The following is a 14,210-nucleotide window of genomic DNA, read 5'->3' as shown; positions in this document are numbered from 1 at the left end:
CTGCTTCTCCATGGCAACGGGCATCGCGCGGCAGTGGCGTACCCACGAGGAGGGGCATGTATAATGAGCGACGCAGGATTAATCTGCCTGTAGACTGCCGTAGTGAAGTACGGGTACATCAGTTGTACGTTGCGTGCACGAGTCGGGAAACCATCGGTGCTATTCATTTTCTCTCCGGTACATTATAGAACATTGTAATAAATTTTCACTAATTTTTATTTTATTTACCATGACTGTAAATGGAAGATGTGGCTTAATTTTTTCCATTAGTATAGCCGTGCGAAGCCGGATCGGGCAGCTAGTATGTATATATAATGAATGAATGATACACACAAACCTTGCGAAGCACCAAGCAGCAATTCCAAGACGCAATTGTCTCTTCTTGCAGAGGTGATAATCGATAAGCACAAAAGGACAAATGATATAGTGGTCGTTGGAAGTGCCCTTCACCTTGACACTCTTCTGGCTTGCAGCAGCTGAATTACTTCAGCTGCATCCGCCACACGCTGTTTAGTGTGTAATAGGTGGGGGCCTATTAGGGATTGAAGGAAGACCAGAGCCTGGCTAGGACTGCGGATTACGTGATTGGAGCAGTTGGGTAATCAAGGTAAAAGGTTTCAGGTACACAGACATTTTATTCAAATTCAATATTAATTAAAAATTAATATAACGTTAACATTCAGATACAGATACGTTTAACGCAAGAACAAATTCAATATTAATACATAATAATATTACGTTAACATTTCTGACAAAACGAGTTAGTTCATTATAATTTGCATGGGTAAGCCGGCTACACAGTGATCCAATCAACGATCGTCAAAAAGGGACATAATTTCCTTGTCTGAAGTTATATTACAAAAAAAAGTTACATTTACAAAACTACTGCAAAGTGCAGGTACACGAAAGAAAGAAGTTATTATTATTGTTTAAAAAGCAGTACCAAACAAATACGTGCGACGACGTCTCAGGGGGAGACAGATAGAAACAGAAAAACGGAAGCGAAGGTTAAGTTAAATTTAAATTTAAAGCAGAAATCCAAACAATTTTTGATGGTGGCGGCCGAAAAGGAATTTAGACAGAACAAATTTAAACAATACTGATTCTACATTAGGGTGAGGGCCACCGCCTCACTGACGACTCGATTCAACTTACATTTCTCCCCTGAGGTCGCACACGCACGAAGACTAAGTCGAAGCTCTCGGACTACATGCTAGTGAAATTAACAACTGGTCAGCTACTGCTGACAACCAAGCCTCACAAAGGCTACCAGTAGAAGAAGACCCTCATCATGTCTGCAGCGCGCGCATGCGCATATTGAAAGGGTGGGGGAAACGAGTAGACATAGAATCACTAGGAGGGGGGGAAAGGAGGGAGAAGGGTGAGGGGAGCGAAGTGCCGGAGGCCCGCGATGACGCGCGCATTTCAAATCGCTACAACTCCCCTGCCCTTAAACCACGGTACCCGCCGCCCTTTTCCATCTTCTCCATCTTCATAATATTACTGTAATGTAATGATAATGTTTTTTTTCATGACGTACACAATTTCAGTCTAAGTCTAAACATATAAAGTTTACACGCCGTATATAATGGCCAAAGATTCTTGAAGGATTACATAGGTCTAGTACAACGACCAAAGGGAGCATCTTCAGCGCTGAAGACTTTTCTTGATCTTGAGGGACGTCCCAGGAAAGTTCATTTTTTTTGTTACAATTTGTAGCAAGCTGGTACGTCGACAGACAGGCGCAATTCCGGACGTAACCGAAGCAGGCGTCCCCGCAACAGATGACGCCGATGGCGCCTGGCACGGTCGACTCTTCACCTCGCTCCCCTGTCGAGCGGGTTGCATGCTCACAGGGGACGAGGGCTTCCAGGTGTCATCGCGTGCATCATGCAGGCTCGCATGCGGCATGCATCACGGCTCCAGGCTGGCGGGACAAGTCTCACGCCAACACGCCGGCACACCAGCACGGCAGAGCAGCCGGCCGCTCGCTCACCGAGGAACAGCATCCATCAACCGCGGCGACTCAGAGCGCCTCGGGGCGAGCCAGAGAAGAGCCGCACAGCAGCATGCTGATGCGGAACTTCAAATGACGGAGTCGCATGGACGCATCCACGGACTCGAACAGCGAAAGAGGCGGGCGGCCTCGTAGACGCAGCAAATAGCGGGCGGGCACCAGTGACCACGACGGAGCGGGCAGGCGGAGGAGCCTCAGATCCGTAGCTGCGCCGATCCTCTTAAGGGCACCGGCATCCCCGACGAGGAAGGAGGGGGGAGGAACGATAACTAAACCAAACTGAAAAAAAAAGAAACACAAAACCAGACGCGCACGCCAAAACAGCAAACCCTTTAATTAAGTATTAAACTTTTTCAATTGCCACACATGGGCCTTTCTAAATTTTTTAGATCCAGACGCACTGTGCATCAAGACAGTGTTCTCACTAAGGAACCTGTCTATTATGAAGGGTCCCACAAATGGTGGGATTAATTTAACATTAATCTTATCAGCCTTCTTAGGCAGTACAAAATTCTTTACCAGGACCAACTGTCCAACAGAAAAATCATGAGGCCTCCGGGAAGCATTATATGAATTTGCAACAGCTTGACGAGCCTTCGTGAGATTGCATGCCACACTATCCAGGACGGCCTCCAGTGACTCGTCATCCGAGGCAGCCTCCAGGGGCGGCAGTCCCCACAGGTTAAGGAGAGGGTGGGTAAGCTCCCTACCTAGAAACGGAATTGAAGGTGGGAACCGGGTAGCGGAATGCACAGCTGAATTAAGGCCCACGTTTATAAAATCAAGATCGCTGTCCCATAGCGACTGATCTTCCCTGTAGAAAGCAGTGAGAATGCTCTTAAGCACTTTATTAACACGCTCTGATTTGTTTCCCTGGGGACAGTAAGGACTACTGTAAATAGGCTTAATGGCCCATTGAAAACACATGTCTTTGAACAGTACAGAGCGGAAATAACGTGCGTTATCACACGTGATCATGGCTGGAGCACCAAAAAATTTCCATACCTGATCTCTTAAGGCTTTAACAATACTGTTTGCTTTCATGTTCTTTAAGGGGATTAGCAACACAAATTTCGAAAAAATGTCCAGAATAACCAAAATACAATTGTTACCTTTTTTAGAACGTGTTAAGGGACCAAAAATGTCAATGTGAAGCACATGTCAGGGGGCAACAGGAGCATCAGCACAATACAAGCCGACTTTGGCACACTGCGGCGGTTTCGCGACTTGACAATCTCGACAAGTTCGCACGTGTTTTTGTACATCAGCTCGCAATTCAGGCCAAGCTAAATGTGCACTAATTCGACGGAACGTTTTGTCGATGCCCAAATGTGCACCCAATAAGGAATCGTGAAAATACTTTAGAACCATAGGGCGTAGGGATGCAGGCACAACAGCCTTCCTTTGTCTACCAGTTGTCCCGGTATAATAAACAACACCCTGTTCCTCAACATATGGCACGGCTTTACCGGCACTCAAATCATTCCTGATTTGAACACACAATGGATCCTCCTGTTGACACTGACGAATGCTAAGAAATGATTCCGGAAATATTTTGCAAACAGCTGCACATATCGGCTGTGTTTCATCCGCGGACGAAACACAAGTCGCAAATTCATCGGGCGAAAACATTCGCGAAAGCGCATCTGCCACAACGTTGTCACTGCCCTTAATATGATGCAGTTTGAATTTGAAGCGGGACAGTCTTAACACCCAGCGCCCTAGTTTACCGAGCTGGTTCGGATCGTTAAACAGCCAACTAAGCGCTTGATTGTCCGTAAAAAGATCGAACTCGTGACAATCGAGATATGACGCAAATTTCTCGACGCCAAACAGACATGCTAAGTTTTTTTTTTTTTTTTTTTTCTTTGTTTGCTGACCATATTCCTGTTTCGGAATATTTTGTGGTGTTCATATCCTTGTTGACAACAGCAATTGTTTGCTTAATTTTGTGTGTTTTTGTATCTTTTTTTGAGTATTTTTATTTTTATTTTTATTTATTTATTTTATTTATTAGTTTTTCTTCAACAGAAAAAGTTCTTAGCAATGGCGTATGTCCAAAAACTTACATCAAGTCAGACATGCTAAGGCCTCCTTTTCATAGGTGCCCAGACGTCGTTCGCCGTCAGTAAGTGTTCTACTGGCATAGGCAATAGGGCGCAACCTATCGTTTTCAATATGCCCCAATACAGCACCTACCGCGATGCTTGACGCATCTACCTGGAGGGCGAACCTGCGTTGAAAATCAGGTAGAACCAAGACAGGGGGAGAAGAGATTAAGGCCTTAAGACTGTCAAAGGCCTTCCGTTGAGCGTCGCCCCACTCAAAAACAACATTCTTTTTACGTAAATTATTAAGCGGACCACATACTGCGGCGTAATCGGGGATGAAACGAGAATAATATCCCGTCATGCCGAGAAATCTCTGAACTCCTCTGACATTCCTAGGAGGAGGAAAGTTTACGATGGGGGAAACTTTATCGGGATCCATTATGAGTTTGCCTTGTGAAATAATGAAGCCTAAAAATTTTACGTAATCTTTTCCCAGATGAATTTTGTCGGGATTAACTGTCAAGTTAGCGGCTCTGAGACGATCAAACACCTGACACAAATGATGTTTGTGCTGTTCCAGGTTATCACTGTAGACGATAATATCGTCGATGTAATTGAAGACTGATTTAAATTTTAAGTCACCTAGAATATGATCTAGCACTCGGCTCATAGCCTGGCTACCAAAAGACACACCCATAGGCACACGATTAAATTGAAATTGCCCCCACGGGGTAGAAAATGCAGTATATTTACGACAGTCAGGATGCAACAAACATTGGTGGAAACTAGCATTTAGATCAATGACGGAAAATATTGCGGCTTTCCCTAAATGTTGAAGGGCGCTCTCTACGGTCGGCAACTCGTAGCTGTCCTCCTTAATTTTGTCATTCAGTTCCTTGTAATTGTGTACCAGCCGGAATTCCCCCGCTTCCTTTTTAGGGACTAAAAAGGAAGGCGAACAGAAATCGGAAACAGACGGAGCAATAACTCCTGCTTCTAGGAGTCTATCGATAATGTTTTTCAACTTTTGCAATTTAGGAGGAGAAATTTTATGTCCTTTAGCCCTAACAGGAGTCGTGTCCTTTAAATAAAATTTATAGGGCATGACGTCACACCTGCCTATCCGGCTGTTAATTACGTCAGAATACCTGTTCATGACGTCAGCAATGACCGCGTCCCTACTTATGACGTCAGACTTGTCGGCGCACGACATGACGATAGGAGCGGAGTCATGATGAATAAGTTTAATTTTACGTTCAGGATGAAAACCAAAAACCAGTTCCTGGTTCGCGACGTCTAACAAACATCGCGTCTTTCCCAAAAAATCTAAACCTAGAATAAGCGGGTGACATAACCCGGGAACAACATTAAAGTGCCAGTTCCAAGAGAAACCCGCGATCTTAATGTGCATTTCAACTTCGACGTCTGACGTAACAATTACGCCGTTGGCTACACAAATTTTCACGTCAGAGCCGGTACAAACACGGCTTAACAAATACGGATGTTTGATGCAACATGCATCGAACAATTCGGAACTAATCAAGGAACGGGTAGCACCGGAATCAATTAAGGCCGGAATATTATTTCCAAACAGACGAACGTGTACAAAATTATTGTACGAGTAATGAGCGGCTTTCCTCAAGCGACGACCGTGGCGACCACTCGCACGCCCGGTCAAGGCCCGTTTCCCGGACAATTATTTCTGTAATGACCAGTGCGCTTACAACGAAAGCATGTTCGCTGCTCACGGCTCACAGCGGGCTGCGTGCACTCAGACACCGCGTGGCCGTAAGTACAGCAGTTGGCACACCTGGAACGGTTGGAGTACGGGCCGGGCGCATTAGCCGACTCATTACGTCTGCCGGCGGCAACACTCGCCCCGACAGAGGGATCACTTACACTAGCCGCACACTCAACGGGCCGCGATGCACGCACCGCGCGAGCGGGTACGGTGTTGACTTGAGACGTAATCGGAACATTAGGAGAATTGCATTTAGGAGAATTGAATTTAGAATCAGAATTAAAATGAGAAACAGGAACAAAACTACCTGGAGAGGCCTTTGAGTAAAAATCCTCGTGGTATTTTTTGACAGTTAGCAATCTATTTTCCACTTCTGCGCTCCACTTACGGAGAGTACTCAGATTGGAGGGAGGGCTAAGCATGGCGCTATGCTGTAAGACCAGCGGAGACACGTTGCTAACAATAGTTTGCGTTAATTCTGCCTCAGGGAGGTTCAACTCCAGTACCTCAGCATAGGCCGCAACAGAATTAATGAATTGCAACAAGGGCTCCTCAGGCCTCTGAAACCTGAATACAAGTTCACGTTTACACGTTTCTAGCACACGAGGCGGACAGGCAAACTGTAGCACAGCCGTCTTGAACTGTGCGAAGGTCTGATTCTGATTCATGACGTCAGTGAGCAGTGGCAAAAATGCCGGCCCACACAGGCTCAGGAGAGCGTTCAAAAACTCCACCTCACTGACTAACTTTAAACCAGCTAAACGTGCCGCGGCACTCAGAAAATCAAGAACCGCACGCGGTTCACAACTATCAAGACGTGGGAGAAGTTTCAAATTAGAAAAAAATATCTTTTCATTAAATCTGGAATTATTCTGAACTGGATTAGCGGGGGTGGGGACTTGCCGAGACGGTACCTCGTCTGACGACTCCCAGGCGCCGCGCACATGCCTGACGAGCAATCCACGAAGGGTCGCCACATTCGCGTCCTCCTCGAAAGGAACGGCTTCCTCCGTCAAAACCTGGATGAGGTCGTCTCTCCGCAAACGGTAAATCCACCCGGTTGCCGGAGTCCCCATGGTGCATGAAAAAAAGAACAGAAACACGTAAGTACACACAGTCCTGTAGAAGAGTTGCGCAGTTGTAATAGGTGGGGGCCTATTAGGGATTGAAGGAAGACCAGAGCCTGGCTAGGACTGCGGATTACGTGATTGGAGCAGTTGGGTAATCAAGGTAAAAGGTTTCAGGTACACAGACATTTTATTCAAATTCAATATTAATTCAAAATTAATATAATGTTAACATTCAGATACAGATACGTTTAACGCAAGAACAAATTCAATATTAATACATAATAATATTACGTTAACATTTCTGACAAAACGAGTTAGTTCATTATAATTTGCATGGGTAAGCCGGCTACACAGTGATCCAATCAACGATCGTCAAAAAGGGACATAATTTCCTTGTCTGAAGTTATATTACAAAAAAAAAGTTACATTTACAAAACTACTGCAAAGTGCAGGTACACGAAAGAAAGAAGTTACATTATTCTTTAAAAAGCAGTACCAAACAAATACGTGCGACGACGTCTCAGGGGGAGACAGATAGAAACAGAAAAACGGAAGCGAAGGTTAAGTTAAATTTAAATTTAAAGCAGAAATCCAAACAATTTTTGATGGTGGCGGCCGAAAAGGAATTTAGACAGAACAAATTTAAACAATACTGATTCTACATTAGGGTGAGGGCCACCAGTGGCGTAGCGTGGGTGGGGCGGAGGGGGCGGCCCGCCCCGGGCGGCAGCCCGCGGTGGCGGGTCGCCGGTGAAGCGGGTTGAGATCTGATCTATGATTCATTCATTACATGTGTCAGACACACTATAATGTTACATTTTTATCTAAAATTTTGCGCACCAACTATTTTTTAATATTTATTTAAAAGAAAAACTGCTAAATCACTGACAGAGCTCTTTATAACGTTTGTTTGTTTACATACGAACGGCAACATCGCATCACGCCGCGCCGCCCGGCGCGCGCGAGCTGAGTTGAGCGGCACTCCTTACTATGTTAATTACTCATACAAAATCTTTTGTTTCACGCGTCGGCCCGTGTCGATTCCTCTCTTTCGCACTCATTGAATTTAGTATTACGCATTGTACTTTAAAGTTTGACCTTAACCCAGGGCAAACCAAACAACTTCCGCAAACCGGGACACAGTAAAACTCCTATATTGCCCCGTACCGCGAGCGCAGGTAAACCCAAAAAAATATTAAAACCCAAACTAATAGCAGGCTCCCTCTTAGTGGAAAGTAGAGACCGTTTCGTGCAAGAAGCAATTGACTTTGCTAAGACTCTCTGCGAAAAACTCGGAATCGAACTCAAAACGAGAAGAATTCGCAGGTAAAAACGCATGCATGGCGATGAATCTTCTGAAGATGCAGCTTTGTCTCACGAACAGGAAATCCGTCGAGAGATTATCGCATCATTCGACAAGATCATTCTAGAAATGACGACTCGATTCCAGCAAATTCAAGAAATATCGGACAAGTTCGGATTTTTGATGCCAGCGAAACTTTTGGACAGCAAGTTCGAGTGTGATCTTTCCCATGTATTAGAAGACATCGACAAGGACGAGTTTCAGATGGAGCGGAAGCGTCTTCAGCAGTTTGTTGTTGTTGCCTGTTCTGAATCAGAGGAAGATATAAGTGGTAAAGGACCACTGGAGCTCCTCCAGTTCATTAAAAAACTGAATTTCGGAATTTCGGTTCCAAATATAGTCATCTTGATTCGTATATATTTGACTTTGGCGATTAGTTTTGCAAGTTGTAAGAGAAGTTTTTCGAAGTTGAAGCTAATAAAAAATTACCTCAGATCTACTATGAGCTCCGCTAGACTATCAAACTTGGCTATATTGTCGATTGAACAAGAATTGGCTGCTAATATTGATTTTGACAAAGATATTTCTGACTTCGCTGCTCATAAGGCCCGTAGAATCCGCTTGTAAAACCGCTCATCCTATTTTAACTTCAATAAAAGGTACCTCATTGCATGTGAAATTTAATTTTTACTAAGCACCTATAGAATGGGGGCGGCAAAATGGGTCTCCCGCCCCAGGCGCCGAGATGGCACGCTACGCCACTGAGGGCCACCGCCTCACTGACGACTCGATTCAACTTACATTTCTCCCCTGAGGTCGCACACGCACGAAGACTAAGTCGAAGCTCTCGGACTACATGCTAGTGAAATTAACAACTGGTCAGCTACTGCTGACAACCAAGCCTCACAAAGGCTACCAGTAGAAGAAGACCCTCATCATGTCTGCAGCAGATTTTATAAACTCGCGCCGCAGCGCGCGCATGCGCATATTGAAAGGGTGGGGGAAACGAGTAGACATAGAATCACTAGGAGGGGAAGGGGGGGAAAGGAGGGAGAAGGATGAGGGGAGCGAAGTGCCGGAGGCCCGCGATGACGCGCGCATTTCAAATCGCTACAAGTGGCCTGCTCAAAATTGAGCCAACTGCTGTGTCACCATTTCTTAATGCTCGTATAGGTGATGTTCTTTTTGTGTGCCAGATGCTGTTGCAAACATCGCACCTTACCTCCTTGCTTCCAGCCTGTTTCCTCAATTTTATTCCTGAACTCTTATTGTACAGCATTGCGTCTTTTCTTGATCCCTGTTCATTTTTCGTGGCACTCATTCATATCCTATGTCTCGGTCTTCGTGACATTCTTCACCTTTTCTTGGCTGTTCCTTATTTCGCTCTTCATTTTATTGTTCATCTTCTCTTGGCCACTATATATTTTATTCTTCATTTCCTCCAGGCCCCTATTCAAAATACTTTCCATTTTCTTCTGGTTACCCACAAATTCGGCCAAGAAAGACATTTCACTACATTCTTAAGTTCATCGGCAACCATCTTCCTCGTCAACATTCACTGACAACGTAACTGTGTCTTATGTCCCATCAACAACATTCAAATTTCACCTGTGACCTAGCCTTGACTACTACTCTTAACTAATATTATCTTTTGTGCACTAAAAACAAACATTAAATTTGTTGGTCCTAAAAAAAAAACCTCAGTTCCTAACACTAACTTTATTCTTGAATAACCAAATTTCTTATATTTAAGTAAAATTTTTGTTTATTATTTCTATTAATTTCAACTAAGAAAATGAACGCTGTACCTATTTAACTAACAACAAACGTTACGCGTGAGAAAAATAGGTCGGGAAGGATAGCTCAATCAATTAAAAACAGTTTTATTTATTTATTAATTTTTAAACTATTGATTAAATTATAACAATTTAAATGACTGTTCACAAATTAATAACACTTTCATATGTCCACTATTTACACTCACCACTGGAGCTCGGCTCGACAGTGGCTCTATCTCTACTGCCCGTCTCGTACTGCACACCTCTGTCCCAGCACACTGCCTCACACTGCTCAATCGTCCGCGACACTGTCCCTGATGCATCAGTCAACGACGATCCGATCTTCGCGCGCGAAGTCCGTCGCCTGTCGCACGCCGAGGGGTCACTCATCCTCTTCACTTCACTCCCCCCTCTCTCTCTCCAGCCTTTGTCACTCTCTCCCGCTGGAGGTCGACGTGGTCCAGAGCTCCGCCCTGGAAAAAGTCACGCACCCACCCCTCCGAGGAGCCGCGTCATCAGTATCCGCGACTCAACACCCGAAGCTACAAGAACAATGGTGTCCTAGTTAAGCCACTTCACGCGTACGGAGCCCTGGGAACGTGCCGAACACTTGAGAGGGACATGAGCAGCGAGGCGCCGCCTGCTAATCGTATTACCGCAGAAGGGCGTGCGCTGCCTGTGTCCGGGAGATGGTGCTTGCCTCGTCGTCGATAGACGCGTTCGTAGCAATGTTTATGTAATTAACTATGCTTCCTGCACCTCAAGGTGACCACATGGTCAAAAAATATAGGAATTCCATTTTTAAGGTTATTTGCGTTTAAAGAAGTAATTTTATGCGAGTTTTGATCTCATATTAGTCTTTTTTAGGATTACTTCAGTTGTCGGCAGTGTGTATAACTTGGAAGTGAAAAACGGATCTGATCTATTTCTCACTGAGTGACGGCAATGTTCTGCGAGTGACTGGCTGTTCTTTTGTATGGCTGCGAGGTAAATCCACCTTTGTTTAGAGCAAGTCTTTGAAGTTAAGTTTGCTTTAACTGACGGAACGCCCAACTGACAGTTTACTTTTTTCCCCTCCCCTTCCTTCTGTGTGATTTTCGTTCAACATTCACTTAGCTTTGAACTTCAAAGCTTTCATCACATTATTGTTCTCGGCATCAAAAGTATGTATTTTAGGAAAACTTGAAGGATTCTCGAAGGTCCTTACTGTGTCAAGATGCGGTTAGTGAATTTTATTTTGTTACAAAATTTGAGTCTCAAGATTCAAGAATTAAGTAATCCACAGTTTATATATAACCTGGACGAAATTGCCTATGAACAACCGATCCGTGAATGTCACTGCGCCGAAAAGGAAAATATAAGTTATATCCATAACAAGCTTAGAATGGATTGAAAAGGTTATAATTTTTGCAGCATGCAATGTAGGTGGCCATTTAATTCCTCCGATGGTAATATTCAAGGGCATCCGTTACCGAAACCAACGTATGCCATCAGAGTCAATGGTTTAAATGTCCTGAGTCTGGATATATTATCAAAGAAACATTAGCCAGTTGGTTATTACAGTTCAGTGCAATTAGAGTTCCGGGAAAATGTATTTTTGTACTGAACGTACATTATTCTTACTGGTCTCTTGAATATTTTGAATTTTGTGAACAACGTGACACTGGACTACTTTCCCACCACCTCACACGAATCGCGTGCTTCAGAACTGGACAGAACCTTTTTCAAAACTCTTAAAACCTACTATAACTCTGTAGCTGCAAAATACATACGCAATCAACCAAGTGGAAGAATTTCTAAGTTAATTTTTGGGCAACTGTTAAAATAGTCTTGGCACAGAACAGGTTATGAATATTCCCTTACAATATTAATGTAATTCCCTAAGATAAATTTTAGACATTGACATTATGCTCTCCAAGAAAAAAAAACCGCCAGTGCCTGTTTCTGAAGGAATGGCTTCAATGCCCAAATAACTCTTTTTCGGCTAGACTACTAATGTAGGCCTAAATTTAAATAAAGATCTAACGTTTTCAGGGCCGTCAAATTTTTCAGGAATAAACTAAACGCCACTAAAATATGGTAGTACTAGGCCTAAAATCGGAAGAAAACAGGCAACAAAAAAACTCTCCTGTTGACCTCAAAATAATACATACATGCAATCAGAGCAAAGATACAGGTTATATATATATATATAAAAAATAAAAAGAGTAAGTCTTTCAATAATCACCAGGGGTGTGTAACATGTAACCTATCATATCAAAAACTATATATTAACTGAAACTGAATGGCATGCACTTCCTATTTCCTGTTACACATTTCCGTCGCATTCATGAAATAACTCCCACAAATGCCTTATAACGTGAGCTAAGATGTTACATATCAAATGGGCTACAATGCAAAAAAAAACACACACAAATTCATACTAGGATATATTCACTCTCTCCCACATGAGCTGGGGATCTTTAAGGTCTCACAATGTTATTAGAAATGAACAGAAACAAGGTGTGATTCCGTCTGAATATAATTAAGTCAAATTTATAAAAGGAAAATTTATAACAGGTATTAAAAAAAATATAAACATACAATATCAATTACGTGCTTAAACAGCACTCAGGTATATTCAGAAATAATAAATATGGGTCGACCCAAAATTAAATTATAAAAAGGTTTCATTTAAAAAATACATAAACCAATAGAAAAAATACAAATAAATTTAAACCATCCCAGTATTCTCAAAGTCCAGAAATGACGTTTATCTGATGAACTTCGTCTGACGGCGTAGTTTAAGAAAGTTCAGAGAAGGTTAAAAGATACAGAAGCATCGGAGGTCGGGGCTTCGTTTCCCGGAGATCCATCGGGAAAATGATGCCAGGGCGCCTGTGTGTTGTAGAGGAAGGGAGATGAAAATGCCGATTCGGCGTCCGGCTCTCGGACCCTGTCTGCGAACAGTCCGAATCAAAACTGATCAGAACTTGTACACAGACAGTATAAACTGGACAGAGAATGCCCGCAAAAGTTAAGGGGAGGTTGGGAAAAGTCACGGATAGTCACTCACCAGACAGGGAAGTTGGCTTCTGTTTTCCGATGCGTCGCCAGCCAGGAACTGGAGCCCGCGAATTCGCGGCTGAGCGCGGACGTTTCCACCATTTCAAAAGAAATAATTTAAAAGAAAACTAACTATTACACATTGTACTATGCAGACGGACTAAACTACTTAAAAAAGATTACAGGGATAGGTAGCATCCCTTATTTAATGGACTTCATCGTCGGTTGCGGCCGGATCGAAGTCTTGCCGTGTCTCGTCGACTCAACGATAATCGCAAACGGTCCGTCTGCAGTCGCGACGCGAAGTGTCTCACGAAGAACCGCGTCTCGTAATTAAAAGTAAATGTTCAATCAAAAGTGGGGGGAGGAGATTGGGGGGTCCGGACCGAAAGGTTCCGAAGTTCCCCGAGTGGGCATCATAAAAAACACTGACTTTGATGTCTCGAAGTTGGTAGCACTGGTCGACTTTAGCGCTACCTGTTGAGGGGTGTCTGAAATAAAAAAAAGAATCGACTCGCCCAAGATCTGCTTTAACAAGGGGATAAGGGCGAAGTCTAGTGCTGCACTCTGGCGGCCTACAGGGGAAGTTAGCTGGGAGGTTAGTAAGTTTGTCACCAGATGTTGCGGTGGTCAGCTCCACGGGCTCGCCACAAGAGAAGTTGCTATGTCCACCGCTAGATGTCGTGTGTCGTCCATCTTTGCACAAACATTTTTTTATGCCAGTCGTTCGTGGAGACTGTCACTGCCTGGCGGGGTTTACGACCGGTCATTGGTCCTGGACTAAATTCTGAGAACCGGGTTGAGCTGGGAGGGGTGGGAGTGCAACGAGGCTGGGAACGAGCGTCCTAGTCGTGACTTTCGGGAAGTGAACCTAAGATGTATGCGTGACGGTAAAGGCTATGGTCAGCTCGTCTGTGAGAAATGGTAACATTTCATCCAGAGCTGTTGTATGCAGTTTTAGTAATGAAGTGAAGTAATATTACAGAGCTGGGACGTGCCTGCAAGCGAGGGAAATGTTAAACGGGCTGCCAACGAAGTCTTAGATTTGCAAAAGCTCAAATAGGCCTCTGGGAAAGGTGCTTCGGTCTACTGGCACAAAGTTTAACTAAGGAGAGTACACCAGCCTAACAAAGAGTAAATCACCCAAAGTAACCAAATTATAAAGAAAATAAAATTTCCAAAAATAATTTTAAAATTATAGTAAA

The sequence above is a fragment of the Bacillus rossius genome, chromosome 14 (assembly GCF_032445375.1).
Source record: "Bacillus rossius redtenbacheri isolate Brsri chromosome 14, Brsri_v3, whole genome shotgun sequence".
NCBI classification, from domain to species: domain Eukaryota; kingdom Metazoa; phylum Arthropoda; class Insecta; order Phasmatodea; family Bacillidae; genus Bacillus; species Bacillus rossius.
Note: the sequence above shows the minus strand (reverse complement) of the source record.